Genomic DNA, 19974 nt, shown 5'->3' with positions numbered 1-19974 from the left:
AGTCACAGTGACTGGTTATATGATCTTGACTATATTTCTCAACCTCTTTGAATCTCAGTTTTTTTTTTTACCTATAAAGTGGGAATAAAGTGGTTATAAATCATGGTTAAATGAGGTAATATATAGGAAGTAATTAGTCCAGTATCAGGCATATGGTCAATTAAGAAAATAATGATGACATTGTATTTTTAGGATCACTAGCGAACTAGACTAAATAGGCTGAATTACCAAGTGACTGTCTCCTAAACCTGGTGTCCTGCTATTTACCAGATTTGGGCCTCACCGAAAGACAAACTGCTATAGGTCAGGGGCCTCTTGGACTGCCATGATAGGCTAATCCACGGGCACCAGAAATTTATTTATTTATTTTTAAAAAGATTTTATTTATTTATTTGACAGAGACAGCAAGAGAGGGAACACAAGCAGGGGGAGTGGGAGAGGGAGTGGCAGGCTCCCCGCTGAGCAGGGAGCCCGATGCATAATCCCAGGACCCTGGGATTATGACCTAAGCCAAATGCAGACACTTAAAGACTGAGCCACCCAGGCGCCCCCAGAAATTTAGTGTAGTAAACTTTTATGTACTTCTGGTGCACCTCTGACATGGTATTGGACCTCTAGAGAGACCCCGCCTATGATTTATTGATTCATGATGGCTGTAGTCAGATGGGGGAGTCAGGGTAGAGGGGACAGACAGACTTCCAGCCCACTGCATCTCAATCCAACTTCATTCTGGACTCGAGCACAACTTGATCTGCTCTGTGAGGAAGCAGCACATGGCCTCCTCTAGCGATTTTATGAATGGGAGTGAGGAATGGAGGAGAGCCAAAGATAGCAGCTGGGCTATTCTCTTGGACCAGGCAAAATAAAGAAATCTTTTATGGACTGGGTTTTGGGTTTGTCTGGCATACTGCGATCATGCTAGCCCTTCTCCAGTGACCTTTCCCACCCCCCACCTCCATCTGTGCCCTCCTTTTAAGTTCTGGGAGGGAGCACAGGCCATGGCATGCCTGACAGGGCGGGCAGGGAGGAAGAATGCGCCTCTCCTTGCCCTCTCCAGAACCTTCCAGCCCAGGCAAGGCAGGATACGAGACAGTTGCAGAGGAAATAAAGGTACTCACCTGTGGCTCAGGACCAAGAACCAAACCCAGGCAGTGACAGGGATCACCAGAAACCACACTCTGCTGAGAGCTAGTTACAAGACAGCTATGTATGGCGGAACGCCGCAGGTCCATGGAAGGAGGAGGCTGCATGTGGTCTCACAAAATATAGCTCTGAGGATCAGATTCTCCAAGCATCCCCAGGACAGCCTGGAGGGTGAGGAGCCCTGGCTGGGTACAGCGGACATGATCCTGGTAGGAGTTCATTCTCAGTGATTAGCTTTGGTGTTTGGAGGGCCGTCCAATTACCTTGAGAACTGATTTGTCTTATAAAGCCCAAATACTCATTTCCAGATTTCTTCCTTACTAATACATTCCTCCACCCTTTCCCTGACCTCTGTCCCTTTCTTTGTGGCTGGCCCCATCCACGTGCCCAGTGGTGGACCAGCGAAGGAGGGACAGCAGTGAGGAGACTGGGGAGGCCCATGTGGGTGTTTGCTGAGCTCTGACCCCCCTGCCCGGGGTCGGGGAGAGGGAACATCTTTTCACAGCATCACACAGCAACACCTTTGAAGCAGAAAAGAAATCCCACCCTTCCTTTGAGGTGCTTTTTGTCATATTGCTTTCCTCTGGCTGGTCGGATTAGTTAAAATTTCATCGGCTTTTCTTAAAAAAAAAAAAAAAAATCCCTGTTGTCACATCGTGAAAAGAGAGGATATCTCTTGAAGGTGTTTGCCGCCCTCCAGAAATAAGAAAGAAAAGAATCTGATCTGTTCTTATTCCGGAAACTTAATTTCTCTTGCAAGCTTAAGCTGGTCCAATGATGTGTTTTGAAACGAAAAACTTCATATATATATTTTGTGGTTGTTCATGTTTTATTAAAAGAAAAAAAAAAAGAGTGTCTCTCCCCGCCCCCCCACTCCCCCAATTCCAATGTTATCCCTGTTCTTTGGGGCCCGAGGGCGGGCAGGTTTACAGACTGGTAAAAGACATTCTGAAAACCAACTCAAAACAGCAGCAGCCGGGATGAAATTATGAGCCCAGATCAGTAGGGGGCAGTCTGACACAATCTAACAGAGGCTGGTCGTCTAATAAAACATCAGAAACAAGGCTCTTTGAGACAACAAAGGCCAAAATTGCGCTAAGAGCTGTAAATCTTGCATGCTAAATTCCTGTGTAAGAGACAGTCGTGGTTGTATCATAATTAAACATGCTACTAAAACATAAATCCCTTACTGATAACTTCTCAGTGGCCTCATTTGCCGTGGAATGAATCAGAGGCTGGTCACCTGTGAGCAATCACTGAAAAGATTTCTGATGTGTTCAGTACAGACTCATCTTTTGTGTAACAGAAGCAACAAAAGAAAGGTAAATCATCATCGGCATTGCCACGGAACATTCCGTAACTGTCTTTATGAATGTGTGGTTCTGTTGGTGCTAAAGGAGGGGATTTTAAAAAAAAATTTTTAATTTTTTCATAAACATATAATGTATTTTTAGCCCCAGGGGTACAGGTCTGTGAATCGCCAGGTTTACACACTTCACAGTACTCACCATAGCACATACCCTCCCCAATGTCCATAACCCCACCGCTCTCTCCCGACCCCCCTACCCCCAGCAACCCTTAGTTTGTTTTGTGAGATTAAAGTCTCTTATGGTTTTTCTCCCTCCTGATCCCATCTTGTTTCATTTATTCTTTTTCCTACCCCCCAAACTCCCTACATTGCCTCTCAACTTCCTCATATCAGGGAGATCATATGATAGTTGTCTTTCTCTGCTTGACTTATTTCGCTCAGCTTAATACCCTCTAGTTCCATCCACGTCATCACAAATGGCAAGATTTCATTTCTTTTGATGGCTGCATAGTATTCCTGAGGGGATTTGAGGGTTGACTTTGCATCTCACAACTTCGAAGGGTGGTGGGTGGAGAAGGAAGAGCGTTTATCGGTATTGTCTTAGGTACTTAAGGCCACCATAACAAAGTCCTACAAACTGAGGGGCTTTAAATCACAGAAATGTATTCTCTCAGTTACATCTCGAAGGATGCTATTTCTTTTTAAATTTTTAAAAAATTAAAAAAAAGATTTTATTTATTATTTATTTGACAGACAGAGATCACAAGTAGGCAGAGAGGCAGGCAGAGAGAGAGGCAGAAGCAGGCTTCCTGCTGAGCAGAGAGCCCAATGTGGGGCTTGATCCCAGGACCCTGGGATCATGACCTGAGCCAAAGGCAGAGGCTTTAACTCACTGAGCTACCCAGGCGCCCCCAGGATGCTATTTCTAAATCAGGTTACTTGTGGGATTAAGGCTTCAGCACAACTTTTTTTTTTTTTTTCAGGGGTGGGGCACAATTCAGCCCATAACAAGGATATAGATATTTTTGAGTCATTTTGACTTGGCCACACAGCCTTTTACTGTGTCATGGTGTCTCCTAAACTGGGTCAATCAATTCGGTCTTCCAGAAATTCTAGCCCTTGCTTAGGCTAATTCTTATCAAGGAGTAGAAATGATATAAACATAAAAATATTGAGTGGTACTTTGCAAAAGTCATTTTCTTTTTTTTTTTTTTTAAAGATTTTATTTATTTATTTGAGAGAGAAACAGTGAGAGAGAGCATGAGCAAGGAGAAGGTCAGAGAGCGAAGCAGACTCCCCATGGAGCTGGGAGCCTGATGCGGGACTCGATCCCAGGACTCCGGGATCATGACCTGAGCCGAAGGCAGTCGTCCAACCAACTGAGTCACCCAGGCGTCCTGCAAAAGTCATTTTCAACGCAACCAATTCTTACCTCAGTCCCTGCTCTGTGCTAGTCCAAATTGCCATTATCCCGAGGAGGGATGGACCATTTCTGTGTCCTATAAAACTGGATCTTTCTGCTTTCTGACCTGCCTTCTGTATTGGTTATCTATTGCTGCATGACAAGTTACCCCCCAAACCTAGTTGCAACAGTTGTTATCTCAGGAGGGTTTCTGAGAGTCAGGAATCCAGGCGTGGCTTCCCAGGGCCTCTGACATCTGGGCCACTGAGGTGGTTGCCGTCAAGGGGGTGGTTGAGCTCCCACCATCTCAGAACTCCCCAGGGGCAGATCTGCTTCTGTGTTTGCTCACTTTGCTGTTAGAAGGCCTCAGGTTCTCCCTGGCTGTTGGCTGTAGACATCAGTCCTGGTCACAGACACCTCTCCAGAGCCTTCTCTCAACCAGGCAGCTGGCTGGTTTGGAAGACCAAATGACTCTGAGAGGGAGAGTAGGTGAGAGAGGCTGGGCAAGAAGAAAGTCCCCGTCTTTTGTAACCTAGTCTTGGAAGTGGCCTTGCATTACTTTCCCAGTATTCTGTCAGAGGCAAGTTACTAGGCCCAACCCACACTCAAGGGAAGAGGATGAGAGGAGGGCACCATAAGGAGAAGCTCACTTCCTCATGGTCTCTCCTTTATGCTCTGTCTCTCCTTTACTCTCAAGAAACTGCCACACTCACAGCCCTTCTGAACGCAGATGTGTGGGAAAGTGCAGATGTTTTCCACAATTCTGTGACACTGGCTGCGTGTCCCCCAGTGTAACTCAGTTCTGACACCATTTACACTCGTACCTCATTTGACTGTGCCTTACTTTATAACTTGAAGGCTTGTGGCAACCCTGTGTTGGCCGGGTTAGCACTTTTTCCAATAGCACTTGCTACTTTGTGTCTCTGTGACACATTTTGGTATTCATGCAATATTTCAATCTATTTTTTATGGTAAACTGTGATCAGTGATTATGACTCCCTAAAAGCTCATATGATAGTTAGCATTTTTTTTTTTAGCAGTGAAGTATTTTTTAATTAAGGAATGTAAAAAAAAAAATGAAGGACATAATGCTACTGCACACTTAATGAACAGATTACAGTATTGTGTAAACATAATTTCTATATGCACTGGGAAACCGAAAAATCCATTTGACTCTACTGTGATATCTGCCTTACTGCTAGGGTTTGAAGCCAAAGCCATAATACCTCCAGGGTATGCCTGTAAGATGGTTTCAGATCCATCAGGTTAAGGTTAAGGGCTCAGTTTCACCAGAGAAAATGACAGGGCTTTCAGGAGCCAATCACAAATCCAGGTTGTTACCTATGCTTCCGTCCAATCAGCTATAAATCAAAAGTTCACACCACTTCCTTCTCCGGTTTAGTTAACTTGATAGAGAGGCTCCCAGAACTCAGGAAAGCATCTATTTACTAGATTATTGGTTTTTGGTAAAAGGCTACAACTCGAGATGCCTGGGGGGCTCAGTCAGTTAAGCATCTGCCTTTGGCTCAGGTCATGATCCCAGGGTCCTGGGATCGAGCCCTGCATCGGGCTCCCTGCTCAGTGGGAAGCCTGCTTCTCCCTCTGTCTGCCACTCTGCTGCTTATGCTCTCTCTCACACTTTTTTTCTCTCTCTCTCTCTGACAAAAAAATAAAATTTTTAAAGATTTAAGTTAAAAAAAAATAGAGGCTATAACTGAGGAACAGCTAGGTGAAAGAGATGACTTGGGTGAGGCGTGTGGTTGGAGGGGCAGAGGTTCCATGATCTCTCCAAGGTGCCATCTCCCACCACCTCCATGAGTTCCCACATCCTTAAGTTCTCTGAATTTCATCCTTTTGGGTTTTTTGGAGGTGACTTTCTTACAGTAGGCATGGTTGATTAAATCATTGGCCATTGGTGATTGAATTTGGTCTCTAGCCTCTCTTTCTGGAGCTGGGATGGGGCTGGAAGTTCCTATCCTATAATCAAGTTTGGTTCCCCTGGCAAACAGCCCCCATCTTGAGGTTACCTAGGGGTTTTCTCTTAACCATCCTCTTAATATAAAGTAAGGTGTGGTTGGAAGGGGTTTGTTCTGAATAACAAAAGATACCTTCATCACTCTCATTGCTTAGGAAATTCCAAGGGTATTAGGAGCTCTGTTCAGAACATGGGGATGACCAAATGTGTATTTCTTATGAAATCATGTATAAGTCACAATATTATGGCACTCAACATGAGGAAGAAGGAATTGCTGGGAACCATTTTAGAAGCTGCCCATCATGTCCTCCTACAGTATATTGGCTAACCATTTTGCAGAGTGGCCCAGTTAAAATGTACATCAGTCACAACTCACTTCTGCTCAAAACCCTCCAATGGCATTGCATCACTCTTAGAGTCTGAAGTCCCTACCCAGGCCTAAGTGGTTTGGCCCTAGGTATCTCTCTGATCTCACCTCCTTTAACTTCCCTTCTTCCACCACTTTACTTCAGCCTGTGTCCTCTGACCTGATGTGCTGACCCCACCTTGGGACTTTGCCCTTGCTCCTCTGTCTGACCAAGCCGGGTGAGGGGCCTCTGGTGGTACACAGTCTGGGAAAGAAGGCCATATGACCTCAAGGAACCAGCTTTCTGGACTGGAGGCAGAGTAGGAAGAGGAGTTACCAGATGACTTCTGGAGGCTTCATGAAGGATTCTGGAGATGATATCAAGAGGACAATCAGACACAGTGGGCGAGGTGGGCCTTGGCTTTGACAGTCAGTGCAGAGAAGCCAAAGAGCCAAGAAGGAAGCACTGAGGAGTCACCAGACCTGTGAGGGGCCTCCCGAGAACTCGAGTCCTCCAAAGATCAACACTGCTGGCAGCTCTCAGAAGGCCCTAGAAGAAAAGGCGCTGCTATGGTCAGGACTGGAGGGTGATGGCTCTGATGCTCTAAAAGTCCATGTGTCAATCTCTTGAGCGCACACACAAACATTCCCTAGGGTCCAGGAGAGGCAGGGCCAGTCCCGGCGGTGAAAGAGACTCCCTTGTGAGTGGCTGCTGATGGAAAACGAGCTGCTCAGGGAGGCCAACATCACAGAGGGCCATGACCTACCTTTATCAGAGACGACATGTTGTCACCACGCTAACATGAGTTCGCTTCTTGGTGAGTTACAGGTATACACCAGGTGGAGTTGTCACACAAAGGAGACTTTATTTGCAGCAAATAAGGAGATCATGGGATATTACTTCCAAAGCCATGACTCCCCAAGCAGGGGTGAGCAGCTTTTTAAATTTAGGGTTTAGGATGAATATTCAGAAAGGGGAGATTTGTGACAGTAGTAAAGGCAGGTGGGTGAAAGGTAGCAAGACCCACTTATAAAACTTGTCCACGGGGCGCCTGGGTGGCTCAGTGGGTTTAGCCTCTACCTTTGGCTCAGGTCATGATCCCAGGGTCCTGGGATCGAGCCCCACATCAGGCTCTCTGCTCAGCAGGGAGCCTGCTTCCCCCTTCTGTCTGCCTGCCTCTCTGCCTACTTGTGATCTTTCTTTCTTTCTGTCAAATAAATAAATAAGATCTTAAAAAAAAAAAGAAAACTTGCCCACATATGTATATATACATATCTTTATGTTATATTAATGAAGCTTCTGCTTCTGCTAGGATGGAGACTTTGTAATGAAGCAGCTGTAACTGTCGGACCAAGTAGAAGGCGTTGTGGGCATCCTCTGAGAGCTGGTATAAACTGGACGGTATCTTGGGTTCCTTATCTCGGATTAGGAATGCAGGGTTAGCTTACTTTTGAAATAGCACTGGGAGTTTTACCACTGATTTATTGTCCGTGATATCCTATTTCCTGGCCTGGTGGAGACTATTAGTTTTTGCATTCCCTTTGTTCCCTTAAAATCCATAACTACTGTGGTTTTTGCTTTTTTTTTTTTTTTTTTTTTTTTTTGTAATTCTGACACCTTCCAGAAACTTCTTTGAGAAGTATTTTTGGGCAAGTAGCGCATAGATCATGGGGCATAGCTGGAGGCCTAAAATGACTTCTCTAGTGTCGTGGAAGATAAGTCTCATCTTTCTTTTTCTGGGGACCCCTAACTCCTGCTTAGAGCAGAAGTAGCTCAAGCCTGCCAGAAAGAAGCTGGCTTGCAAGAAGCAGGAGATCCCAGAGCACAGGATCACTTGTTACTCAGTGGCAGTGTCCCTGGCTGGTGGAGCCCGGCCCCAAGGCAGAGAACTTCGGAGGAGAAGTACTTGATCCTGCTTCCACTGCTTTAGCCTTGATGTCTGTGCTGGGGCTGGGTCTGTCTTCTACCCTGCTCACAGCTCATGTGATGCCATCACTTTTAGTGATGCTATGTCATTTGAAGAATGGGTTCCCTCAGGGTGGCCCTACAAAGGTCCCTGTTCTGAAGGACTTCTTGTTGACCCATTGCCCAGCCTGGTCCTGGTGCAATGGAACCAGCATGAGTTTGCTCCTTGGTGAGTCATGGAAACTGCCTCAGATGACTTGTCGCACAAAGAAAACTTTATTTGCAGCAAATAATATCAGAGGAAGGGGGATGAATGAGTACCTTTTGTTTAGGGTTAGGACGAATATTCAGAGAGGGAAGACTTCTGGTGGTATGTGGAGGCCAGTGTAAGGTCGTGCCTGAGCCTCAAAGAAGCACGCCTAGACACATTGTATGGTTATGTAAATGAGGCTGACGCTCCTCCAAGGGCAGATATTTTAGTATTATGATGAGTAAAGGCTGCCATCCCATGGGTTACTTCCCAGTCCATCTGCACAAGCTCCAGTCAGGGATTTAGTCAAACTGCCTGGGTGGTCTGGGGTGGGCTGGCTCCAGGCCTTGTCAGGGGACTTGCCATCATGTGAGGAGTGGTTTTGGGTTTTATTCGTCTGAGTTAGGAGGTTAACCAGAAAGAAAAGCTCAAGGAAAAATGTAAGGCAGCGGTTAGTGAGTACAGGCAGGTGGGCAATGAAGGTCGAGCTGGTAGACGCTGGAACCTGTTAGAGACATAGCTTATGCCCCTGCTTGACCTTCAAGATCATCTTTGAGGCCTGCAAGAAAGGCATCACTGCCCACATGCTGCGGCCACCACCTGGGCCGTGGGCCCTGGGCCACCACCTCCTGAGTGCCTCCCTGCTCTGGGCCCTGACCTTGGACCAGAGCACTGGCAGCCGACGAAGACATGTCTAGTCCTGAGAAATCTCCCCTGCCCTGACTCTGGGGTTCTTGACGTTGTCCCTCCTTTACCTGCTTCTCTTCTTTGTTGTCCAATCTTGGCCCAACCCTTTTCTATATTTTGTTTTTCTTCTGTCTTTCCTCCTGTGTTTGAATCTTCCAAAATAAAATGCCTCTCCGTGCCTGCCTCTCTCCTTTTCTTTCTCTCACTTCCTTAGCCTCTTATTTATTACTGAGTTCTTATCCTGTACAGAGGACTATTTCAAGCTGATAGAAAGTCTTTCAGAGAGTGATTCTTTTTATAGGGAGAGGTTCACTTGTTCACTTATATATAACTGATTTGCATGTACATACATATATATAATATATTTTTTACATATATTTATTTTTCCTTTTATGTATTTGTATATATAATAGATACATGTATAAATATAGAAATATTTAATATATAATTAAATACATATTTACAACATATAATATAAATTTACATATTGTATATTTATAATTCACATATAAATATTTAATATATAAAATTTAATATACATAAATATATAAGTGTATAAATAATATAGATCTGTTTATATATTATATATTTAATAACTTAATATATAATATATATCCTATATAAATATATATTTATATACTTGGTATTATATATAATGATATATATTATATATATAAAAAATGAATACTTTATTTCTTAAAGCAGTTTTAGATTTATAGGAGAATTGAACAAAAGTGCAGAGTGTTTCCATATATTCCCCTATACCAACAACAATTTGTGGTATTATTAGCATCTTGCATTAGTGGATTCATTGTTATAACTGATGAGCTCATGTTAATATAATTAGCTAAATATAGTTAATATAATACAATTATATCATAATTAATATATAAATATAAATAATTATAAATATAATATATAATATATTTAAATAGAAATATAAGTATTATTATAAATAATAATTAATATAATTAATATAATATAATATTATTAGCTAAAATCTGTAATTGACATTAGGGTTCACTCTTTCTGTTGGGCAGTTCTATGGGTTTTTCCAAATGCTTAATGACATGTATCCAGCATTATAGTATCATACAGAATGCTTTCACTGTCCTAAAAGTTGCCTGTTATCTACCTATTCACTGTTCCTTTTCTTCTCCCAACCCCTGGCAGCAACTGATCTTTGTATTGTCTCTAAATATTGAGAAAGCTCTATATCAGAATTATGATTTTCAGGCTGACTTCTTTCACTTAGCAAGCTTCTTTCTCTGTGTTTTTTTTTTTTTTTTTAAAGATTTAATTTATTTATTTGACAGAGAGAGAGATCACAAGTAGACAGAGAGGCAGGCAGAGAGAGAGGGGGAAGCAGGCTCCCCGCTGAGTAGAGAGCCCAGTGCAGGACTCGATCCCAGGACCCTGAGATCATGACCTGAGCCGAAGGCAGACGCTTAACCCACTGAGCCACCCAGGTGCCCCTCTCTGTGTTATTTTGTGGCTTGACGACTCATGTTTTTTTATTGCTGAGTAATCTCCCACTGACTTGCACATAGATGTGCCACAGTTGGTTTATCCATTTACCTATTGAAGGACATCTTGGTTGCTTCCAGTATTGTGGAATTATGAATAAAGCTGATATAAATATTTATGTGCAAATTTTTAATTTTTTACCTAATCTGTACACCCAACATGGGACTCAGACTTAACAACCTTGAGCTCAAGAGTTGTATGCTCTACTGACTGAGACCCTATGGGCAGGTTTTTATAAAGGTAAGAATATAAGCTATTCAAAATGATGTTTATGTCCAGACAAAGGGCATGAGGGAACTTTTTGGGGTGATGAAAATGCTAATGAAAACATCTCAGTTTTGGTGGCGGTTATGCAGCTGTATATATTTGTCAAAGTTCATGGTACTATACACCTAAAAGTAGTGAATTTTACTATTTTATGGTAACTAGTAAGTATATTTCAATATGCCTACCTTAAAAAAAGGTACAGGCTGTCAATCAGTTAATTATGACCTCTCCACAAACAGGTGATGTTTGCAAAAAATTTTGATGCCTATGTAGAAAGTTAAGTAAATGAGTCAGGATTAAAAGAAAAACTAAAATAATAAAAATATTATGCTGTTGCCTCAGGGTGGTGAGACTGTGAATGATTATTTTTATTTTTCTTTACTTTTGTTATGTTCTCTCTAATAAACACATCATACTTTAGCTATAAGAGTATTAAATATTTCTACTAAAAATATTGATAAAAAACTGAATATATAGTTCAATCTTTGAGGATGTGAAACCGCACAGAAAAAAAAAAGCTAGAGAGAATACTAAAATAGCAAAAACGATACTAACTTTGGGTATGATTTTTTCCTTCCTCTTTTATGCCTATCAGATTTAAAAACCTAACATTAAAATATTAAATTTCCGGGGTGCTTGGGTGGCTCAGTTGGTTAAGTGTCTGCCTTCAGCTCAGGTCATGATCCCAGGGTCCTGGGATAGAGCCCTGCACTGCGTTCTCCCTCTCCCTCTGCCTGCCACTCTCCATGATTGTGTGTTCTCTTTCTCTCTCTCTCTCTCTGTCAAATAAATAAATAAAAATATTAAAAAAAATTAAATTTCCTCATGAAGCATCTGCTACATTTATAATCATAAAAATATCCCACAAAATCTGGGGTGCCTTTACATAGTTGATAGGTAAAAAATTCACTTTGTTTTCTGTCTAGCTTAATTCTTTGGCAAGTGCAGGAGAAACGATTGCTAGACGTGGGGTTGAGACAGGGCTTCTGGACGCTGTGGGTGGAGGCCCTGGGTGGGTGGCAGCTGGTTTTTTGTATGAATTTGGCAGGGCAGCCCAGGAGGCCATTACTACCCAGATATCTGCTTGCCTCTCTTTCATCAGAGAGAAGCTGGGTCCCCTCCCCCCAAGGCTGCCACCGGGTGTCGTCTGAACTCTGCCTTGATAGGACAGCATGACTGGAGTGCCGTCTGTTCTGCTCACTGAAAGGCAACAAGTCATGGGGACTGATCGACAGCCTGTAGTTCAGAGGGGCAAGATGGGATTCTCTCATCCCTTCCTTTTCCTATCTTGGCCTTTTCATGGCAGGAATGGGATCATTGGCAAGACAAAGTGAGGGTAGAAGACAGAGCTTTTGTTGGACTAATGCTGTGACAAGGAGGGCTGTGAGCTGAGGGAAACTCCACTGCCGCCCTCATGCTGGAAGCACCCATTCCCCTTTGCCCTCACAGGCCTCTCTCCACAGGTCTCCTGGATCTAAGAGACCCTTGCTCAATTGGAAAGAAAAACAGTTCTTAGAAAAGACCCTTAATATGGCTTATTCAAGTCAGAAAGCTAGTTCTACGTATTTGTTCCGCATCAAGATGTGTAAGAGCATGTTGTCTGAAGCTACTGAGACGAGTGAGGCGCTGAAACGCTGCTGGGTGTGTGTTCTTTCTTCTTCTTGCCTGAAGGTTTTAGTAAGGAGCAGAACCTTACTTAAAATGTCAAGTCTGGTTTTTATTTACTCAATATAGTGTTTTCCAAATTGTGGTATGTGTGCCTCTGGGATGATTTCATGTGCATGCATGCATTTTCATTCATTCATTTACTCATCCCTCTTCTGGTGCTGTTTCCCACTGGCTAACACCGGTGCCTTCTTGCAGGGTCGTTCTCAGGTTCTCTCCTCAGTCCCTCCCAAAAGGAAACCATCCCTCCCTTACCATGGTGCGTGGGGTGGATCTCTCCTAGCCCTTATCACATTGTCTCATGGTTATTTACCTGTGCTCACCCTCTCCTGCTAGGCACAGCTGTCCCCTTCTGTGATCCACATGTGTCCCCTGGAGAGGGAGCTGGGATCTTCCATCGGAGGTCTATGAAGCTCTTTTCCAAAAGTCCAAAGCATGAGTGGGGAGCATTTTAAGGAGTTTCCTTGAAGGCTCCTGAATAATGCAAAGGCCATGACATGCAGAGAATAGTTTACTTAACTCCTTAGCAGGTCACGAGCCAGGTTTCCTACAGTTCATTGCCTTGTTCTCAGGCTCTTCTGAGGGTCCACTTAACTTCCTCTTATTCATGCGCACATCAGACGTGCCTCAGACATTACTATTCCTCAGAGTGTGGACCAAACTCACCATTAGATCTCGGGGTCGTGGTAGCCCAGCTTGATTGGCAGACAAGCCATCTGTACATCTAAGTTCCCCCCATTAGAATCCTCTTCCACACAGGGTGCTTCAGTCAGATGAGCAACAGACTCTTGATTTTGGCTCGGGTCATGATCTCCCGGTACAGAGATGGAGCCCTGTGAGGAATCTGCTGAGATTCTCTCCCTCTCCCTCAGCTCTTGCCCACTCCTTCCACCCCCACATGTGATCTCTCTCAAATAAATAAATAAACAAATGAATAAAATCTTAAAAAAAATCATACACATGGTTTAATGCTCTGCCAGCTGAAGTTTTATTTATTTATTACTTTAATTAACATATAATATATTATTTGCCTCAGGGGTACTGGTCTGTGAATCATCGGTCTTACACAATTCAGAGCACTCACCATAGCACACACCCTCCCCAGTGTCCATTACCCAGCCACCCTACCCCTAACCTCCTACCCCCCAGCAATTCTCAGATTGTTCCTGAGATTGAGAGTCTCTTATGGTTTGTCTCCCTTCCAATCCCATCTTGTTTCATTTTTTCCTTCCCTACCCCCCACAACCCTTCACCCTGCCTCTTAAATTCCTCATGTCGGAGAGATCATATGATAATATTGTTTTTCTCTGATTGACTTATTTCGCTCTGCCAGCTGAAGTTCTTAATAATTACTGAACAAGGGGCACCATATTTTTATTTTGTCCTGTGCTCCACAAATTATGTAGCCAGTCTGAGGATATTTCTTTCCTCACCCTTCTTCTTTTTTTTTTTTTTAAAGATTTTATTTATTTGACAGAGAGAGATTACAAGTAGGCAGAGAGGCAGGCAGAGAGAGAGAGAGGAGGAAGCAGGCTCCCTGCTGAGCGGAGAGCCCGATGCGGGACTTGATCCCAGGACCCTGAGATCATGACCTGAGCCGAAGGCAGCGGCTTAACCCACTGAGCCACCCAGGCGCCCTTTCCTCACCCTTCTTAAGGCTTCTTCCTAAAGCCTGTTTTCTGCTGTTGTGTTGATGTCTTCTTAAGCCAAGGAACAATATAAATGATGAGTCCCATCAAGGGGAAACACACCCCTACCTTTAGGGCAAGGCTTGATCCTATGGTCCCCATGAGGTAATCTTATAAAACATTAATATTAGATATTTCCAAATCTAGGTATTTTAAGTGTTGAAGAGTTCCTAGAGTCCATTCTAGCCTGGAGTCATTCTGTTACAGATGCTAATGCTATTTGTGTCAGTTTTTTTTTAACTGAGTTATCTTCAAATTTAGAAGCACCTGAAAATGAAACAGGCCCTTAGGTAATGTAACAGCACTTGTTTATATACTAGAGTGAGTCAGAATTGTCCTTCTTTTAAATCCTGACTGTCTAGAGTAGTGCTGGGAGGTACTTGGCAGTTCTAAGCCTGTGGGTTTTCAAGCTGGGCTTGATGGGTTTCTAAGAATTCTATGAGGAAATTCTATGAATATATCAGAGGCTACTGGGGGGACAAGCTGGATGCTGTTTAGCTGAGGCTTAGGGTCTCCCATCTTGGCTTCAAACAGAGTCACTCTGACTTTTTCTCTTTTATATTTAGAATTCTCATAACAGTTCTGCTGCTGAAAAGAAATCTTGAAAACTTCCCGTCTAGTTCATCTCATTCTACTGTTATGTGCTAGAAGAAGCTACTGGAATTTAGAGAGATTTAGTGACTTGGCTTGCCCCAGGTAACCAAGTTTATTAAATGGCAGAGCTAGACCTCAAGTTTGACCCCTTGACTCCCAATGATACTTTGGCATTTAATATTGTAGTTGTATACAGACTGATTAAATAATTTCCCTGGGATGTGGTTTTATGAAAGCCAAAGGAACATGTTTGCTTGGCTTATATTTCCAGGAAAACCTGAATTCATTCCCAGAGGTGCCACCTCTAACCCCATCTGGACGTCTCATAAATCTGTACAGTTGTTTGCAAAAGGACTTGGCAAGAGAGAATGGAAGGTGAAAACCGATGGGATACTATTGCTGGGAAAACAAGTTCATGTTCCTGAACAGGCAGGCATGGGAGAAGAGATATAAATGCCCAGGAGTTATGAAGAGGTGCTCACCTTTATTGGTAGTCTAAGACAACAGATTGTTGTGTAACAGATTGATAAAGATGAAAAGTATTGTGGGTAGTTGGCTAGAAGGGGCAAAAGAAGCATTCTTTTTTTTTTTTTTTTTAAGATTTTATTTATTCATTTGTCATAGAGAGAGAAGTGAGAGCAAGCACAGGCAGACAGAGTGGCAGGCAGAGGCAGAGGGAGAAGCAGGCTCCCCGCCAAGCAAGGAGCCTGATGTGGGACTCGATCCTAGGATGCCGGGATCATGACCTGAGCCGAAGGCAGCTGCTTAACCAACTGAGCCACCCAGGTGTCCCCAAAAGAAGCATTCTTATCCTCTTGGTGGGAGAATGAATTGACACTATTGAAGGATTTCTCTGCCTTTAGTGCCTGTGGTTCTTAGTTGCATTACTTCAAAGAACGAAGAGATAGACTAGATGAAGAACGGCGGGGAGCAAAGCAAAGTTTTATTGAGCAACAGTATAAAGCTCCTGGAGAGGGAGAAGACCCTAGAGGGTTGCCCTTGGAGTTTCTAAGTTTAAGAGTTTTTAATGAGCTCTTTTGTGGAACTATCTTAAGCAACCAGGGTGTGCTGAGCCATGCCGATTGGGCTTCGCTCACATATCTATCTACCTATTAGGCTAATGTCAGCCCTGAAGATCTCTTGTGCTGACATCTGGGGGCTGATGTCTTAACTGTCCCTTGCCCATGATAGGGACAAATGCTTTGTGGTTAATTGTCTTATTTTAGGACATTTTGCAGAAGTCATTTTTGCAAAGACTGCACAGCAGAGCGTGAGTGTGATTCTGTCTAAGTTGAAAACAGGATCTTAAGGCAGTGGCGTCTTAGCTGTCCTGACTCCATATTTTCTTGTTGGGGACCCTGGCCCTGACTACCTAACTGTCCAACTAACTCCTAACAATACCATTTTTTGAAGGGAATTTTGAAATACCTTTTGAGATTTTAAATAGACTTTTGATCTAGCAATCTAGGTCTCTGTCCTACAGTAGTACTCAAATAGTAGCACAAGTTTATTTGTACTAGGAAATTCACTAGTTGGGACAAGTGAGGGCAGAGACAGCCTTTCTCTAGGCTTCACGTTAGCGCATGGAGGGAACGACACCAGACTAATGTTCTTAACCTTTTGCGCTATCTCCTCACCTACCTTAACCTTGGGGAGGAGCAACTGTTTTTGGTTGTGTGTTTGGAACAAAGAGCTGAATACTTTCTGTTTGGCCCCTTCCTCTCCCTCTCCTTGATTGGGTCTGGCAGCATGACGTTGGATTCTTATCAGCTCTTGATCATAGGGTGAACTCTGGCCTTAGGGGTAATCTGAATTTTTGGGTTTAAATTACATTCTGATGGTGGTGGTAGAGATCTGACTAGCAAACTCATTTGGCTCTCACACTTAAGCCATGTTCTCCAGAGCCTGCTTAAATTGGTAATGGAAGTGACATTCGATTTCTGTATCTGAATCCTGTGTCTTTGTCTTTTAATTATTCTGAAATCCAAAAGGAAAATGAAGAGTGTTATTGATAGTCTCTTCAAACTCAGTAGTAGAAATTCTAAACAACCATAATGTCCATTAAATAAATTGTAGTACTCCTGTTCAATAAAATACCATGCTGCCATTACAAGGAGTAGAAATAGAAATAGAAAATTGTCCACAGTATAATGCCAAAGGGGAAAAAGACGGTAACTTTTTTAAGAACTTACATAGTTAGAACGTGTGTGTGTGTGTGTGTGTTGTGTTTTAAGTTTGTATATGACCTAGCAGAATGGGAAAATATTCACTGATCCACTGATAGTGTTTACTTCCAAGGGCTGTTGTGGTGGGGATCTTTTACTTCTCAGATGTATTCTGTTTTTTTTTTTTTTCTTTCCCCACAAAGAGCAAGAGTTGCTTTTGTAAATATAATAAAATCTAATTTATTATTCTAAACAAAAAAGTTGTGATTGTTACTGATGAGATTAGATAACCTAGTGATCAGAGACTGTACTAAATTCAACAATTTTCCTCTCTCTGGCTACAAAGATAAGTGAGGGCCTTGGAGATGATTAGAATTCATGGCTCTTAGTCTAGAAAATGATACTTGGCCATATTTACCCTGGGACTGTTTTTGAGTATCCTAGTTTAACTCTCTGATCTCATAGGAGTCTTTATTGTTTGTCTTTTTTCCTTCTGATAGTAAAAGTAATATAAACTGATTGTATTATTTGGAAAATACAGAAAAACACAAAGAAAAAAAAGAAAAAAACACAAGCTGAGGGGAGCCTGGGTGGCTCAGTGGGTTAAGCCTCTGCCTTGGGCTCAGGTCATGATCTTAGGGTCTTGGGATCCAGTCCTGCATGGGGCTCTCTGCTCAGCAGGGGGCCTGCTTCCCTTCCTCTCTCTCTGCCTGCCTCTCTGCCTACTTGTGATCTCTCTCTCTCTGTCAAATGAATGAATAAAATCTTAAAAAAAAAAAAACCAAAACAAAAACTACAAGCTGAAGGACAAACGGCTTATGATCCCATCATCTAGAAACAAATATTCTTAACATTTTGTGTTGTCTGTTTCCCGTTTTTTTCTATCCACATTTGAACATAGCTAATATTACATTCTAAATTAAGATTTGTAACCTGCCACCCTTTAACTTAATGTTATATCATAAGCTTTTTCATCACATCAGAAAATTTCATAAGCATCATTTTGAAAACCTGTAATATTTTATTACACAGGTGTATTTCAGTTAGAATACTTTTGAAGTGCAGTCTGAAAGCAGATGGCTGCAGATTTGAACAGGGTGACAGGCCAATATCTGTGATTCAGGCCCTTCCATGATAGTTTCAAGACGGCTGCCACAATTCCAGACTTCCTGTTTCTACGCAATTGAATTTGAACCAAAAGCAAGGGGGCAGGGAGAAAAGGAATTTTGAAAAAAATGTACTTTTTTTTGGAGGGAAAGAAGGGAGGAAAACTTTGTCAAGTATTAAGAGCCTTAAAAATATTTATACCAGTTTGACTTAGTATTCTATTTTGGGAATCCCTCTAAGGAGGCCTTGTCTTGGAACTCCTTGAGCAGAACTGGGTCTCATACCTGATCTTGGACTAATCATGGTCATGATTTATCTCTGGGATGTGCCAATTCTACTCAAACACATTATTAAGGGGATTATCAAGGAAAGAAGAGGAGGAATGTGGCTACTGAGCAGGTAATTAAGAGAGTATTTCCTGAGTTCAATTGGTAGCAGGAGTGGAGAGTGGACCCCAGAGAGCCAGTCCTGAGCAGTGCCACCGCGGCCGCCGGCCTAGTTACGGTCACACCTGGGAGGAGCCGCGGCTGCCGTAGCCGGCCCCAGTCACCATCACCTCAACCAGGAGCAGCGAGGCTGAGTGAGACCCAGCAGCCGCCTGCCGCGCCCCCCACCGCCCCCGCCCCCAACGCTGCCCACACCAAGCCCGGCACCACGCGCAGGGGCGCAGGGAGCAGCGGCCCGGGCGGCCTCACATCGGTGGCACCTGCCGGCGGGGACAACAGGGTCATCTCAACGAAGGTTTTGGGAACAGTAAAATGGTTCAGTGTAAGAAACGGATACGGTTTCACCAACAGGAATGACACCAAGGAAGAAGTATTTGTACACCAGACCGCCGTAAAGAAGAGTAACCCCAGGAAGTACCTTCGCAGTGTAGGAGATGGAGAGACTGTGAGTTTGATGGTGTTGAAGGAGAAGAGGGTGCGGAGGCAGCAAATGTGATGGGCCCTGGTGCAGTTCCAGTGCCAGGCAGTAAATACGCAGCAGACCGTAACCATTACAGGCGCTATTCAAGTCGCGGGGGTCCTCCACGCAATTACCAGCAAAGTGAGAGTGGGGAAAAGAACAAGGGATCGGAAAGTGCTCGCTAAGGCCAGGCCCAACAGCGCCGGCCCTGCCGCAATCTACGGTTCCCACCTAACTACATGCGGAGACCCTATGGGCGTCGACCACAGTATCCCAACCCTCCTGTGCAGGGAGAAGTGATGGAAGGGGCTGACAACCAGGGTGCAGGAGAACAAGGTAGACCAGTGAGACAGAATATGTATCGGGGTTATTGATTGATTGATTGATTTTAAAAAAAATATTTTATTTATTTATTTGACAGAGGAAGAGAGATCAGAAGTAGGCAGAGAGGCAGGCACAGAGAGGGGGGAAACAGGCTCCCTGCTGAGAAGAGAGCCCGATGGGGGACTCGATCCCAGGACCCTGGGATCATGACCTGAGCTGAAGGCAGAGGCTTAACCCACTGAGCCACCCAGGCGCCCCATGTATCCGAGTTATAGACCACGATTCCGCAGGGGTCCTCCTCACCACCTCAGCGTCGGTACCGGGGCAACTTCAATTACCCACACAGATGCCCAGAAAACCCTAAACCGCAAGATGGCAAAGAGACAAAAGCAGCCGATCCACCAGCTGAGAATTCGTCCGCTCCGGAGGCTGAGCAGGGCGAGGCTGAGTCAATGCCGGCTTACCATCCCTTCCATCATCCGGTTTAGTCATCCAGCATGAAGAAATGAAGATGAAATTCCAGCAATAATGTCCAATGGAAAAAAGACAGCCTCTTCAATAAATGGTGCTGGGAAAATTGGACAGCCACATGCAGAAAAATGAAATTGGACCATTTCCTTACACCACACACAAAAATAGACTCAAAATGGATGAAGGACCTCAATGTGCAAAAGGAATCCATCAAAATCCTTGAGGAGAACACAGGCAGCAAC

General features: G+C 43.6%; 2 pseudogenes; both read left to right on the top strand.

Moving 5' to 3' along the window:
- The first annotated feature begins 6457 nt into the window (after positions 1-6457).
- LOC123388295 lies at positions 6458-9029 on the top strand (annotated as a pseudogene).
- A 3313-nt stretch (positions 9030-12342) lies between these two features.
- On the top strand, positions 12343-19752 carry LOC101682974 (annotated as a pseudogene).
- Positions 19753-19974: the final 222 nt, after the last annotated feature.

The sequence above is a fragment of the Mustela putorius genome, unplaced genomic scaffold, assembly GCF_011764305.1.
Source record: "Mustela putorius furo isolate JIRA1106 unplaced genomic scaffold, ASM1176430v1.1 tig00003898_pilon_pilon_pilon, whole genome shotgun sequence".
In the NCBI taxonomy this organism is placed as follows: domain Eukaryota; kingdom Metazoa; phylum Chordata; class Mammalia; order Carnivora; family Mustelidae; genus Mustela; species Mustela putorius.
The sequence above is the reverse complement of the archived record's forward strand: the minus strand, read 5'-3'. Positions and strand labels throughout refer to the sequence as shown.